Here is a 14,248-nt window from a genome sequence, read left to right on the forward strand (position 1 = left end):
TCTCCTTGGGAGTTGTCCTTTCTGACAAGGTATGTCCTCCCTGAGAACCAGTGCCCCCTTGACTGAGGGCAGAGACGTTTGGGATCTGAACAGGATGGGTTTAGGCCCTTGCATTTGGATAACTCGATCTCAGAGTGGCTGCTCCACCTTACTTGGTTTGTAGCATGCCAACACTGAGGACCGCCTTAAACCTTTCCTTGTAGTAGGGATTATTTCCCTTTGTTTGGAAAGAATATGCTGAATTCTGAATGAGAGGCCAGATGGGGTATAATTAAATGTACTATGTTTTAGTGTTAGAGTTTGACACACTGACCTGTGGTGTTTCTTTTGGGGCAGTGGCTGCACGGAGCCTCAATTGTGATGATTCCTGTGCTTGTTGAGGCCAGGTATTTTTTATAACAAATAGTTGTTGCTTCTTTTAATTGAAAATTGAGAAGAATCTCATTTAAAATGATCCTTCCCTTGCAGTACAAAATTAAATAAATCTCACAACTCATTTTTTTTTTTGTTTTTATACCATAAAGTTCACATTTTTTCTTTCTGTTTTTTTGGTTTGTTTTGTTTTTTTGAGACAGAGTCTCACTGTCTCTCCCAGGCTGGAGTGCAGTGGAGCAATCTCGGCTCACTGCAACCTCCGCCTTCTGGGTTCAAGCGATTCTCCTGCCTCAGCCTTCCAGGTAGCTGGGATTACAGGTGCCTGCCACCAGGCTCGGCTAATTTATGTATTTTTAATAGAGACAGGGTTTCACCATGTTGGTCAGGCTGGCCTCGAACTCCTGACCTCAAGCAATCCACCTGCCTCGCTCTCCCAAAGTGCTGGGATTACAGGCATGAGCCACTGTGCCTGGCCACATTTTTTTTTTTTTTTTTTTTCTATAAAGCACCTGGGCATGCTGACTTTGGGAGCACATAGACTACAATTGGAATGATACAGAGAAGACTAGGATGGTCCCTGCGCGAGGATGACACAGAAATTCATGAAGTGTTCTATATTTTTAAAGTTAAAAAACATCACTTGGGTAAAACTTGCTTTTCAATAATGTCACATTTCATGATATTAGTCATAAATATCTGACGTCTTGCATTTGGAATTGGTTATCTGAGAGCTGTGCTCACTAGAAGATCTGCCTGGCAGCATGCTCAGTGGTCAAAATGTTATCTTCTTCTCAGCTCACGTTTCCATGCAAGTGTCGAGATAAAGTGTTTCATGTCCATAGTTATTTATTGAATAATGCATTGAGTAATAGAACAGATTTGGAAATCTGATAGGAGCAGGGCAGTCACACTATTTAATAGGAATTATAGGTAGACTCTAATTTATGAACTTACCTTCAAAGGTGTATTGTAAGTTGATTGGTCAGCGGTCAACTTCCATTTCACTTGTTGGATGTGTTTTGTCGCACATAGTCTGAAGGAGCCTATGTGAGCCACAATAAAGGATTATATAGAGTTATAGCACTAATACCTCTCCTGGTCCAATTACTGCATTCTGGGAACAGGCTATAAGATAAAGCCGTGTCTGATACCCATTTTTCCTGCCGCAGACTGAGAATTAGGAACATGTTGAAAATAGAAATGGCAGTGTTTTAAAAGGAACTTATTGACCTTTTTTTTTGTAACTGGTGATATTTCACTAGTTTAGCATTAATAAAATGAAATCGCCGGGCGTGGTGGCTCACGCCTGTAATCCCAGCACTTTGGGAGGCCGAGACGGGCGGATCACGAGATCAGGAGATCGAGACCATCCTGGCTAACACGGTGAAACCCCGTCTCTACTAAAAATACAAAAAACTAGCCGGGCGCGGTGGCGGGCGCCTGTAGTCCCAGCTACTTGGGAGGCTGAGGCAGGAGAATGGCGAGAACCTGGGAGGCGGAGCTTGCAGTGAGCCGAGATCGCACCACTCACTCCAGCCTGGGCGACAGAGCGAGACTCCATCTCAAAAAAAGCAAGAAACAAAAAAAATGAAGTGAAAATTTGTTGTAAGGTGCTCCTATGTTACCATTGACAGGCTCTGTTTATCAGTGGGAATTCTTGTATTCAAGGTTATTTCCAGAACACAGTTTGGGAGGGATGGTTGGCAAAGCCTAAGGAATTGATGCCAGATGTAGAAGGCCGTGGGCTTTGCCATCCATTGGAATGTCCTCTGGGGTGGCTCCCAGGTGTGCGGTGATGTCCATCAAGAAGAGCGTCAGAGGGCCACTGAGGAGGGCCTTTGCATTTGGTGGTGTTGCTCTTGTTCTTTCTCTTAATTGGTTGAATGCACTGCTAAGGAATCAGTGAATTGAACTGCTTGATGTTTAGTGTTATCATCTTGTCCTCAACTTCCAGTCATCTAGAACTCCTTGCTGAGTGACTCTTTGGGAGGAGGAAGGTGAATGATATCGTATCAGGAGCCTGCTAGGATGGAAGGCTTCCAGAACGTGGTCATGGAATGCTGGCCCTGTTCACAAAGTCAGCCTCTGGTGGGGAGGCTTAAAGACTCCTTTATTCTTTCAGTAAATACTGAACGCTTACTGTATATTGGGAAGATATAAGAAATGTGTTTTTCCATGGAATGCAAGAGAATAAGGCAATTGTTTTTGGCTGTCTTTACACCTTAACTTGGATTTACTGTTTCAATTTTGGTGATGAGTGTTAAGCTTTAGCTTACTTTCTGTGTTTCTGGAGGCTTGCTTGAAAGGGAGGTTACACTTTGAGCAGCTACTGAACTTTGCCTCTTTTAGATCGGTCTCTAGAGAACAGCTGTCAACTTCAATTTTTCTCGTAGCTGGAAAATCAGACTCTGGCGTTGTCTGTGGATTCTTGCTTTCTGCCGCATTCTGGAGGTCAGACTCCTACGGTGCCTTGTGATTTGTGAGGATCAGGTAGACCCAGACCCGTGTTTTGCCAGACCCTATTTTCTAATGGAATGCTTCCCATATGCACCTAATTATGAATTATGGAGAGGAGCATGTCCGACATACGTGTAACAAGAGCCACCCCGTGAGTCAGGCTCCTCAGAAGAGGGTTTGCGGATGGATGTTATTATCAGGTTTTGTCCTCTCCTGGGAAGCCTCCAGATCTTCCCATCTCCAGAAAGGAAAAAGGCCAATGTGTCAACATGAATGACAAGGCCAGTGTGCTGGCCCTTTGTCACATCCATTTCAGTTCTCTCCATACTTCTCCACCTCCGTTTGCCCAAATTGGGCTCTTTACTGTCCCTCCTACAAGGGGAGCAACGGGACCTCTCCCACCTTGGCGTTTCTGCACTTGCTGTCCCCTCCCTCTGCAGAGCTCTTCCCCTGTGTGTCCATGATACTTGCTCCTGCTCCTTCCCCTCCTTTAGGGCCTAGTTCACAGGTCACCTTCTCAGTGAAACTTTCCCTCGCCACTCTGTTGAAAAGAATCCCTTGCTCCCAGCCCCAGCCATTGTACCCTTCTGTATCCTCCTTCCCTGATGTGTTTTCCTCTGCAGTATTCATCACCATCTATGCTGGTATGTGTTCTATTTATTTTTTAAAAAAATCTCTTTTCTCCTCTAGAGTGCAATTTCCTTGAGGGTGTGCGTTTTTGACCACCTGGTTCCCTTCAGTATCTCCAGGGCCTGGCACACTGCCCTAGTGCATAATTAGGACTGAGGGAGTATCTATTGCACATGATGGATCATGGATGGATGGATGGATGGATTTTTCCTAAAACCCTGCCATCTTCATGTCACCCAGTTTCAGGAAACACTGGTCTCATGTTTAGAGGGAGTCTGAGTGAATAATAGAGAGATGTTCCTGTTTGCTTCTGGCCACTTATCTCCAGCACCCAAGCTCTGAGGCCTTAGGTTTCCATGCAGCTAGAGCCCCTCCTTGCCGTGACTAGCCAGGAGGCCAGCGATGCTGACACATGCATTTCATCCCACGAGTGGGAATGTCTGTAGGGGAGGGATGGCTTATTTACTTGGGTGAATAAACTATCCTGTTGGGAAGTTCTGTCATTCACCCATTTACTCCTGGAGATGTTTTCCCCTGGCAGAGTGAATGGTAAAACATCTCCCATCTTATTACATTTTAAAAAATTGCTACATAATAGTTGTGCTGACACATATTTTAAAAGTACGTGTGATAATTTGATACATTCATATAATGTGTAAAGATCAAATCAAGTTGATTGGGATATCCAGTGCCTTAAATATTTATTTCTATGCTAGGAACATTTTAATTATTTTCTTCTAGATATACTGAAGTGTACAACAGATTATTGTAAACTGTAGTCACCCTGCCGATCTTTCAGATACCAGCTCTTATTTTCTCTACCTGACTGTGTGTTTGTACCCATTAATCAACCTCTTCATCTCTTCCTCCGTGCTACCCCTCCTGGCCTCTGGTCACCACCAGTGTGCCCTCTCTCTTCATGATATCCACTCTTCTAGCTCTCACATATGAGTGAGAACATGTGATATTTGTCTTTTTATGCCTGGCTTATTTCACTTAACATAATGACCTCTGGTTCCATTTATGTTGCTGCAAATGACAGGATCTCATTCTTTTTTAGTGGCTGAATAGTACTCCATTGTGTATATATGCCAGATTTTCTTCATCCATTCATCTATTGATGGCCACTTAGGTTGATTCTGTATTTTGGCTATTGTAAATATTCTGAATAGTGCTGCAATAAATATGACAGTGCAGATATCTCTTTGATATATTGATTTTCTTTCTTTTGAATCTATAGCCAGCAGTGAAATTGCTGGATTATATGGCAGTCCTACTTTTAGTTTTTAGTTTTTTTTTTTTTTTTTTTTGAGACAGAGTCTTGCTCTGTCTCCCAGGCTGGAGTGCAGTGGCGTGATCTCGGCTCACTGCAAGCTCCGCCTCTTGGGTTCCACGCCATTCTCCTGCCTCAGCCTCCTGAGTAGGTGGGACTACAGGCGCCCACCACCACACCCGGCTAATTTTTGTGTGTGTGTGTGTGTGTTTTTTTTTCTTGTTTTTTTAGTAGAGACGGGGTTTCACCATGTTAGCCAGGATGGTCTTGATCTCCTGACCTCATGATCCACCCGCCTCGGCCTCCCAAAGTGTTTGAATTACAGGCGTGAGCCACTGCTCCCAGCCCTATTTTTAGTTTTTTGAGGAACCTCCGTGCTGTTTTCTATACTGGCTGTACTCATTTACTTTCCCACCATCAGTGTACAAGGGTTCCGCTTTTTGCATATCCTTGCCAGCATTCAATCTTTCCTGTCTTTTTTATAATAGTCATTTACACTGTAGTGAGATGATATTTTATTATAGTTTTGATTTGCATTTTTCTGATGGTTAGTGATGTTGAGCATTTTCCTGTTGGCCATTTGTGTGTCTCTTTTGAGAAATGTCTATTCAGATCTTTTATGTATTTTAAAATCATATTATTTATTTATTTATTTATTTATTTATTTTTGCTGTTGAGTTGTTTGAGCTCCTTATTATATTCTGGTTATAGTCTCCTTATATATCCCTTGTCAGATGGATAGCTTATAAGTATTTTCTCCCATTCTGTGGGTTGTCTCTTTGTTGATTGTTTTCTTCATTCTGCATAAGGTTTTTAGCTTGATGTAACCTTATTTGTCTATTCTTGCTTTGGATGCCTATGCTTTTGAGGTCTTATACAAAAAATCTTTGTCTAGACCAATATCCTGGAGTATTTCCCCAATGTTTTATTTTAGTAATTTCCAGTTTCAGGTCTTAGATTTGAGCCTTTAATCTATTTTTATTTGATTTTTGCATGATGAGAGATAGGGGTCTAGATTCATTCTTTAATTTTCCCAGCATCATTTATTGAAGAAACTGTCCTTTCCCCACTGTATGTTCTTGGCACCTTTGTTAAAATGAGTTGACTATAGACCAGTGCTGGGTTCGGGCTGCGCTGTGTTATGGCCCTGTACCACACCGAGGAGCGTGGGCAGCCCTGCTCGCAGAATTATCACCTCTTCTTCAAGAATGTAACTGGTCACTCCATTTCCCCCTTTCATGATATTCCTCTGAAAGTGAACTCTAAAGAGGAAAATGGCATTCCTACGAAGAAAGCACGAAATGATGAATATGAGACTCTGTTTAATGTGATTGTAGAAATACCTCAGTGGACAAATGCTAAAATGGAGATTGCCACCAAAGAGCCACTGAATCCCATTAAACAATGTGTAAAGGATGGAAAACTACGCTATGTGGCGAATATCTTCCCTTACAAGGCTTATGTATGGAATTATGGTACCCTCCCTCAGACTTGGGAAGATCCCCATGAAAAAGATAAGAGCACGAACTGCTTTGGAGATAATGATCCTATTGATGTTTGTGAAATAGGCTCAAAGATTCATTCTTGTGGAGAAGTTTTTCATGTGAAGATCCTCGGAATCTTGGCTCTTATTGAGGAAGGTGAAACAGATTTGAAATTAATTGCTATCAATGTGAATGATCCTGAAGCGTCAAAGTTTCATGATGGGGTCTCACTATGTTGCCCAGAATGGTCTGGAACTCCTAGGCTCAAGCAATTCTCCCACCTCAGTCTCCCAAGTCGCTGGGATTAGGGGCATGCCATGGCACCTAGCTCCAGGCTGAATTTGACAACAGATATTTTTAGCAATGTTTTTTTGAATTCTTTCAGAACATTCAAATTAACTTCATAAAGACAAAAACTTTCTTGTATTCATAAATTCACTGGTGTATGTAATATTTAATTACATCTCATAATTACAGTAAAAGATACAGTTAGCATAAATGGTTTGGGAATAAACACACCTGATGCTTGGTAAAGCTAAAACTTAACTGATGGAAACAAAAGTGTGGGCTTCATTCTAGAGTACTCTGCCAGAGGCAGCATACATAATATGTGAACATTAATCAGAGTGTTCTACAGAAGTAGAGTCTTTACTAATCAGTCCAGTAAGTTGATCAAGTAGAGTTCGATTAAAAGAGCTTAATTTGTAATCAAAATTAGAAACTGAAATAGATTTAGCTTGATTACATATAGAGCTTTTCCAGATTATCCTAACTTTATTGGATTAGTTCATCTTTAAAATTCCTACAAAATTAATTCCACGAGTGGGAATAAATGACTACTAGAGAATTGCCACTTTTCTTAAAATAACATAGATTGTAAAAAATGTATCTAATCAAAGATGTCCTACAAATAGATAGTGTTGATGGTTGCACAAAATTGTAGACATACTTAATGTAAATGAATTATACACTTAAAATGCTTAACATGGCAAATTTTATGTTATGGATATTTTATCACAATAAAAGAAAACTGGAAAAAAATAAGTTGACTATAAATGCATGACTTTATATCTGGGTTCTCTCTAGTTCTCTTTTTTTAAGAGATGGGGTCTCACTGTGTTGCTGGTCTCAAACTCCAGGCTTCAAGTGATTCTCCCACCTGGGCCTCCCAATGGCTTCTCTATTCTGTTCCATTGGTCTATATGACTATTTTTATGCCAGTACTGTGCTGATTTGGTTACTATAGTTTTGTAGTATGTTTTGAAATCAGGTAGTGAAGTCAGCTTTGTTTTTTGCTCGGGATTGCTTTGGCTATTCAAGATTTGTGGTTCCATATAAAGTTTAGGATTTTTTAAATTTCTGTTTCTGTGAAGAATATCATTGATATTTTGATAGGGATTATATTGAATCTGTAATTTGCTTTGGGTGGTGTTGTCACTTGAATAATATTAATTCTAATCCATGAGCATGGAATATCTTTGCATTCTTTGGTGTCCTCTTCAATTTATTTCATCAGTGTATTAATAGTTTTTCTTATATAAATCTTTCACTTCTCTGGGGAAATTGATTCCTAGGTATTTTATGTTCTTTGTAGTTATTGTAAATGAGATTGTTTTCCTGATTTCTTTTTCAGATTGTTTGCTGTTGGCATATAGAAATGCTGCTGATTTTTACATGTTGATTTTATATCCTGCAACTTGCAATCATGTCCTCTGTGAACAAGGCTAATCTCACTTTTTCCTTTCCAGTTTGGATGCCCTTTATTTCTTTCTCTTGCCTACTTTCTCTGGCCAGGACTTCCAATACCATGTTTAGTAACAGCGGTGAAAGTGGGCATCCTTATCATGTTCCAGATCTTAGAGGAAAGGCTTTCAATTTTTCCCAATTCAGTATGATGTTGGTTGTGGGTTTGTCATGTATGGCCATTATTATTTTGAAGTATGTTCCTTCTGTATCTAGTTTGTTGAGGATTTTTATCTTAAAGAGATGTTGGATTTTATCATATACTTTTTTCAACATCTACTAAAATGATCACATGGTTTTTGTTCTTGGTTCTGTTAAAGTCATATATCACATTTATAGATTTGTATATATCAAACCATCCTTGCATCCCTGAGAGGAATTTCACTTGATCATGGCAAACGATTTTTTTAATATGTTGGTGAATTCATTTTGCTAGTATTTGGTTAAGAATTTTTGCATCTACTGGTTGGGCGTGGTGGCTCATGCCTGTAATCCCAGCACTTTGGGAGGCCAAGGTGGGTGAATCACTTGAGGTCAGGAGTTCAAGACCAGCCTGGCCAACATGGTGAAACCCCATCTCTACTGAAAATACGAAAAGATAGCTAGGCGTGGTGGCACATGCCTGTAATCCCAGTTACTCTGGAGGCTGAGGCAGAAGACTAGCTTGAACCCAGGAGGTGCAGATTGTGGTGAGCCAAGATCACACGACTGCCCTCCAGCCTGGGCAACAGGGCTAGACTCTGTCTCAAAAAAAAAAGAATTTTTTCATATATGTTCATCAGTGATATTGGCCTATAGTTTTCTTGCCTGGTTTTAGTATCAGGGTAGTGCTGGCCTCATAGAATGAGTTTGGAAGTATTCCATGGTCTTCAATTTTTTTTCAAGGCTTTAGGAGAATTTATTTATTTATTTATTTATTTTGAGTCAGGGTTTCACTCTCATTACCCAGGCTGGAGTGCAGTGCTGCAATCTTGGCTCACTGCTACCTTGACTTCTGGGGCTTAGATCCTCCCACCTCAGCAACCTCCTGAGTAACTGAGACTTCAGGCACACACCACCTTGCCTGACTAGTTATTAGTTCTTCTTTAAATGTTTCATAGAAATCAGCAGTGAAACCATCTGGTCCTGGACTTTTCTTTAATGGGAGGCTTCTTATTATGACTTTGATTTAGTTACTTGTTATTGATTGGTTGAGGTTTTCTGTCTCTTTGTGGTTTAGTCTTGGTAGGTTTTATGTACCAGATAATTTATTCATTTCTTCTTGGTTTCCAATTTGTTGGTGCATAATTGTTCATAATAGTCTCTAATGATTTTTTTTTTTTTTTTTTTTTTTTTTTTTTGTATTTCTGTGGTCTCAGTTTTTATGTTGCTTTTTTCATTTCTGGTTTTATTTGAGTATTCTCTTTTCTTCTTAGTCCAGCTAAGGATTTGTCAATTTTGCTTATCTTTTCAAAAATTCGAGTTTTTGTTTCATTGATCTTTTGTACTTTTTTTAGTCTCAATTTTATTTATTTCTGCTCTTACGTTTATTATTTCTTTTCTCCTACTAATTTTGGGTTTGGTTTGTTCTTGTTTTTCTAATCTCTTAAGGTGCTCTTAAGTCTTTCTACTTTTTTGATGTAGGTGTTTATTGCTATAAACTTCCCTCTTACCATTGCTTTTGCTGTATCCCATAGATTTTGATATGTTATATTTCCATTTCCATTTGTTTCAAGAAATTTAAAATTCTCCTTAATTTCTTCATTGACTTCAGTTGTTGAGGAACATGTTATTTAATTTCCATGTGTTTATGTAGTTTCCAGGGTTCCTATTGTTATTGATTTCTAATTTATTTCATTGTGGTCAGGAAAAAATAGTTGATATGATTTCTACTTTTTTGAATGTGCTGGGACTTGATTTATGGCCTAAGATACAGTCTTTTCTAAAGAATGTTCTGTATACCAATGAAAAGAAAATGTATTCTGCAGCAGTTGGGTGAAATAGTCTGTAAATGTGAGTTAGTCTTGTTTTGTCTAGTATACAATTTAACTCCGGTGTTCCTTTGCTGATTTTCTATCTAGATGATCTGTCCATTACTGACAGCGGGAAGCTGAGGTCCCCTTCTACTATTGTATTGTGGTCTATCTCTTGCTTTAGCTATATTAATGTCTGCTTTATATTTTTGGGTGCTCTGGTGTTGAGTGCATAGATATTTTTAATTGCCTTTATCATTATATAATGATCTTCTTTGTCTCTAACTTGTAGTCTGTTTTGTCTTGTATAAGAATAGGTAATCCTACTATCTATTGGTTTTCACTTGCATGGAATATCTTTTTCCATCTCTTTCATTCTATGTGTGTCTGTATAGGTGATACTGGTTTCTTGTAGGCAGCATATAGCTGAGTCTTGTTTCCTTATCCATTCAGCTCTATATATCTTTTAATTAGAGCATTAAGTTCATTTACATGCAGTGTTATCATTGATAAGTAAGGACTTACTACTGCCATTTTTCTGCTTGTTTTCTCATTGTTTGGTAACCAGCTTCCTTCCTTCCTTCCTTCCTTCCTTCCTTCCTTCCTTCAATCCTTCTTTTCTTTTTTCCATCTTCCTTTGTGGTTAAGTGATTTTCTCAGGTAATATGTTTTAATTTGTTGCTTTTTATTTTTAGTGTATCTATTATAGGTTTTTGCATTGTGGTCATCACAAAGCTTGCAAAAACATCTTGTAGATATAACAAGTTATTTTTAAAGAGATAACTTATCTTAGATCACAGAAAGGAATAGAAACAATAAACTAAAAAAACCTCTGTGTTTTAACTCCATCTGCCCTACATATTGATTTTTTTGTTACCTCAATTTGTATATATTTATACTGCCTGTTTCTTAGCAGGTTGCTGTATGTGTTTTTGTTTTTTGTAGATTTGTCTTTTGGGCTTCATACTAGAGTTATGAGTGGATTGCACACCACAATTACAGTATTAGAGTATTCTGGGTATGTCTATATGCTTAATTTTACTAGTGGGTTTTATACCTTCAAATGTTTTCTATTTGCATGTTAGTGTTTTTTGTTTGTTTGTTTGTTTTTTTTTGTTTTTTTTTCAAATTGAAGAACCTCCTTTAGTATTTCTTTTAAGATGGGTCTGGTGATGGTAAATTCTCTCAGCTTTTGTTTGTCTGAGAAAGCCTTCATTTTTCCTTCATAGGTGAAGGGCAGCTTTGCTGGATACAGTATTCTTGGAAAGTTTTTTCTTTTAGCACTTTGAAAATTTTGTTCCACTCCCTTCTGACCTGTTTGGTTTCCATTGATAAGTCTGTTGCCAGATGAATTGGAGCTTATACGTTATTTGCTTCTTTTCTTTTGCTGCTTTTAGGATCCTCTTTGTCCTTGATCTTTGAGAATGTGATTATCACACGCCTTGGGGGAAGTCTTATTTGGGTCAGATCTGTTTGTTGTTCTCTGACATTCCTGTACCTGGATGTTTATTTCTTTCTCAAGTTTTGGAAAGTTTTCTGTTATTTTTTTGAATAAACTTTCTACTCCTTGCTCTTATTTAACTCCCTCTTGAATACCAGTGATTCTTAGACTTTGTCTTTTGAGGTAATTTTCTTTATCTTGTTGACAATCTTTGTTCCTTTTTATTCTTTTTTTCTCTGTGTATTTTCAAATTGCCTGTTTTTGAGCTCATTTATTCTTACTTTTGCTTGATTCATTCTCCTACTGACAGCCTCTAATGAGTTTTTCAGTTCCTCAAATATATTTCTCAGTTTGAAGATTTCTGTTTGTTTTTATTATTATTTCAGTCTCTTCATGAAATTTCTCTGATAAATTCTTGAGTTGCTTTTTTGTGTTATTTTGAAAATCACTGAGTTTCCTTAAAACTGCTATTTTGAATTCTTGTTCAGAGAGCTCACATATCACCATCTTGTTAGGGTTAGTCACTGGTTCCTTGCTTCATTTGTTTGGGGAAGTCATGGTTCCCTGTTTGCTGCTGTCACGTATGAATGTATGTCTATGTGTTTGCACTGGAGAATTTGTTATTTTAGTCTTCTCTGTCTGGCTTCTTTTGTTTTTTATTGGAATATTTGCTTAGAGATTCGTTATAATTTACCTGTTGAATTTCTTTCTTTTCCCATTAGGTCACTGCCTGCTTTTCAGCATTAGATAGTGCCTTAAGCCCAGGTTTGTCTCTGCTCTAATAACGAATTGGAGCACTGCCCATCCCAAAAGGGGATAGTGCCAAAGGGGATATCCTAGCACTGTGGGGAGGTTAAGTAGGGATTTGTGCTCAGGAGACCTGTGGGATGAACCTCCTACAGCGTGGTGTTGCTAAACAGACACTCTGATTTGGTATCTCCTTTGGCCAACTTATCAAGTAAAGTTTCCAGAGTTGGGGATAGTAGTCCTGCCTCCCCACTTTGTCTCTGGCTGTCCCCAGGGATATTTTTTCCTTCAGGCATTCCTCATGCTTCCTGTGAGTTGAGGTAGGAGTAGATATCCTGCCAGGGAACTCAAGATGATGGGAAAGCTGCTTATCACCTTGATTTTCCTTTTTTCCAGTGTTAAACTGAGGGTCAGGGGGAGATTTTCCATGTGCTTGGTGCTGGCAGATTGGGGAGAGGGGCGTCTTGGCTATGGATGTCCCATTCTCTTACCGTTTGCTTGGAGCTTTTTTACTTCTCTGTGGCACTGAGAACTGTCTCATCCTCATATTTTCGTTCTGGGATATTTGTGGTGATAATCTAAGTGCTGTAAATTTGGTTTCTGTTTTCTGTGTGGGGAATGAAGCCAGCCAGCTTGCTTCCAAGCCACCATTTTGGAACCAGAAACCTCATTGTATTATACCTTACAGTGCTCTGCTGAATTAAATTCAAATAGGAAATATGAACCAATTTACCTCATCAGCAACTATCCTAAATCCCTGCTACTCAAAGTGTGGATTGTACCAGCAGCATTGAACTCACTTGGGAACTTGTTAAAAATGTGGAATCTCAGGCCCACCCCAGACCTACTGAATCAGAATCTGCATTTTAACAAGCTGCCCCGGAGACTGGTGTGCACCTTCATATTCAGGAAGCACTGCCCTGCAATATTCTGGTGGACTCATTTTCACAGGTGCTGCCTTCAGCTGTTCATGGTGTTATATCTTTAATTCTGTAACCCGACAGCTAATGGCTGGCTATTTTGGCAATTATTTTAATGCCACACAATAACCTTTTCTTGATTGAATGTTAGTTTCTCTGAATTATCGATCATGCTGACTCTATCTCAGGATGCAAGCATTTGGGCTCATTTTTCAAGTTCTAGTAGAGTCAAAGTTAGTATGCATTTCCCTCTCCACTTCTACCCTCTTATATTTCATTTCTTGCCACAAGCAGGATTCCTTTTCTCCTCAACTCTCCATCTTTTTTTTTTTTTTTTTAGATGCAGTCTTGCTCTGTCTCCCAGGCTGGAATGCAGTGGCCGGTTCTCAGCTCACTGCAAGCTCTGCCTCCCGGGTTCCCGCCATTCTCCTGCCTCAGCCTCCCGAGTAGCTGGGACTACAGGCGCCGCCACCACGCCTGGCTAATTATTTGTATTTTTAGTAGAGATGGGGTTTCACTGTGTTAGCCAGGATGGTCTCGATCTCCTGACCTCGTGATCCGTCCGTCTCGGCCTCGCAAAGTGCTGGGATTACAGGCTTGAGCCACGGCGCCCGGCCAACTCTCCATCTTCATGCTTCTCAGGGATATGTAGGTTCCTAAGCACAGTCAGCATTTTGTTCAAGTGGAAAATGTTCGTATGTCGTTGGGGTCATGTGCCAACCGTGTGCATGTGTATCTGGTTTATACAGATGGACTCTCAGGTTCAAATGTTCTAATCAAGCCATCTTGCAAGATGGTTTCCACACTCTTATTTCACAGTCTGTGAACTTTCTTTTTGTTTTTTGCTGACAAATGTTGATTGTGTTATTTCTGTGGTCAGGATTGCTGTAGAGGTATGTGTGATATTCCGTTTGATTTTGTCCTGTAAGCCATAGGTAAGAATTAACTTTGTATTGTGAGCCATCACATACCTGAGTTTGGTGAATTTTCCCTACTTTTTAATGAGCTTAATGTCAGCTAGTCAATTCTGTCTGGCAAAATTTCACAGTGACATCCTGTTATGCCACAGGGCCACGTAAACAAGGAGGAGATCCATGTCAGCAAATTTCTAGCTAGTTCAGGGATAGTCTTTCAAGTTTCATATTGTTTAAGTTTTGACTCTTTAAAAAGTGGTCTTCGTATAACATCACATACGTCTTTAGCACCTTAGGTAGAAGGTGCTAAAA

At 39.4% G+C, this 14,248-nt stretch overlaps 1 protein-coding gene, 1 non-coding gene and 1 pseudogene across 4 annotated transcripts in view; all 3 read left to right on the forward strand.

Moving 5' to 3' along the window:
* The window catches only part of ATP8A2 (ATPase phospholipid transporting 8A2), a 636,199-nt gene that overhangs the window by 136,823 nt on the left and 485,128 nt on the right, over positions 1–14,248 (forward strand). The window lies entirely within an intron of this gene.
* LOC119620125 (U6 spliceosomal RNA) lies at positions 891–997 on the forward strand. Its single transcript, XR_005236589.2, has one exon. It is a non-coding gene; the product is annotated as a U6 spliceosomal RNA (small nuclear RNA).
* Positions 5,847–6,527, forward strand: LOC103214526 (inorganic pyrophosphatase 2, mitochondrial pseudogene; annotated as a pseudogene).

Source organism: Chlorocebus sabaeus, chromosome 3, assembly GCF_047675955.1.
Source record: "Chlorocebus sabaeus isolate Y175 chromosome 3, mChlSab1.0.hap1, whole genome shotgun sequence".
Lineage (NCBI taxonomy): Eukaryota > Metazoa > Chordata > Mammalia > Primates > Cercopithecidae > Chlorocebus > Chlorocebus sabaeus.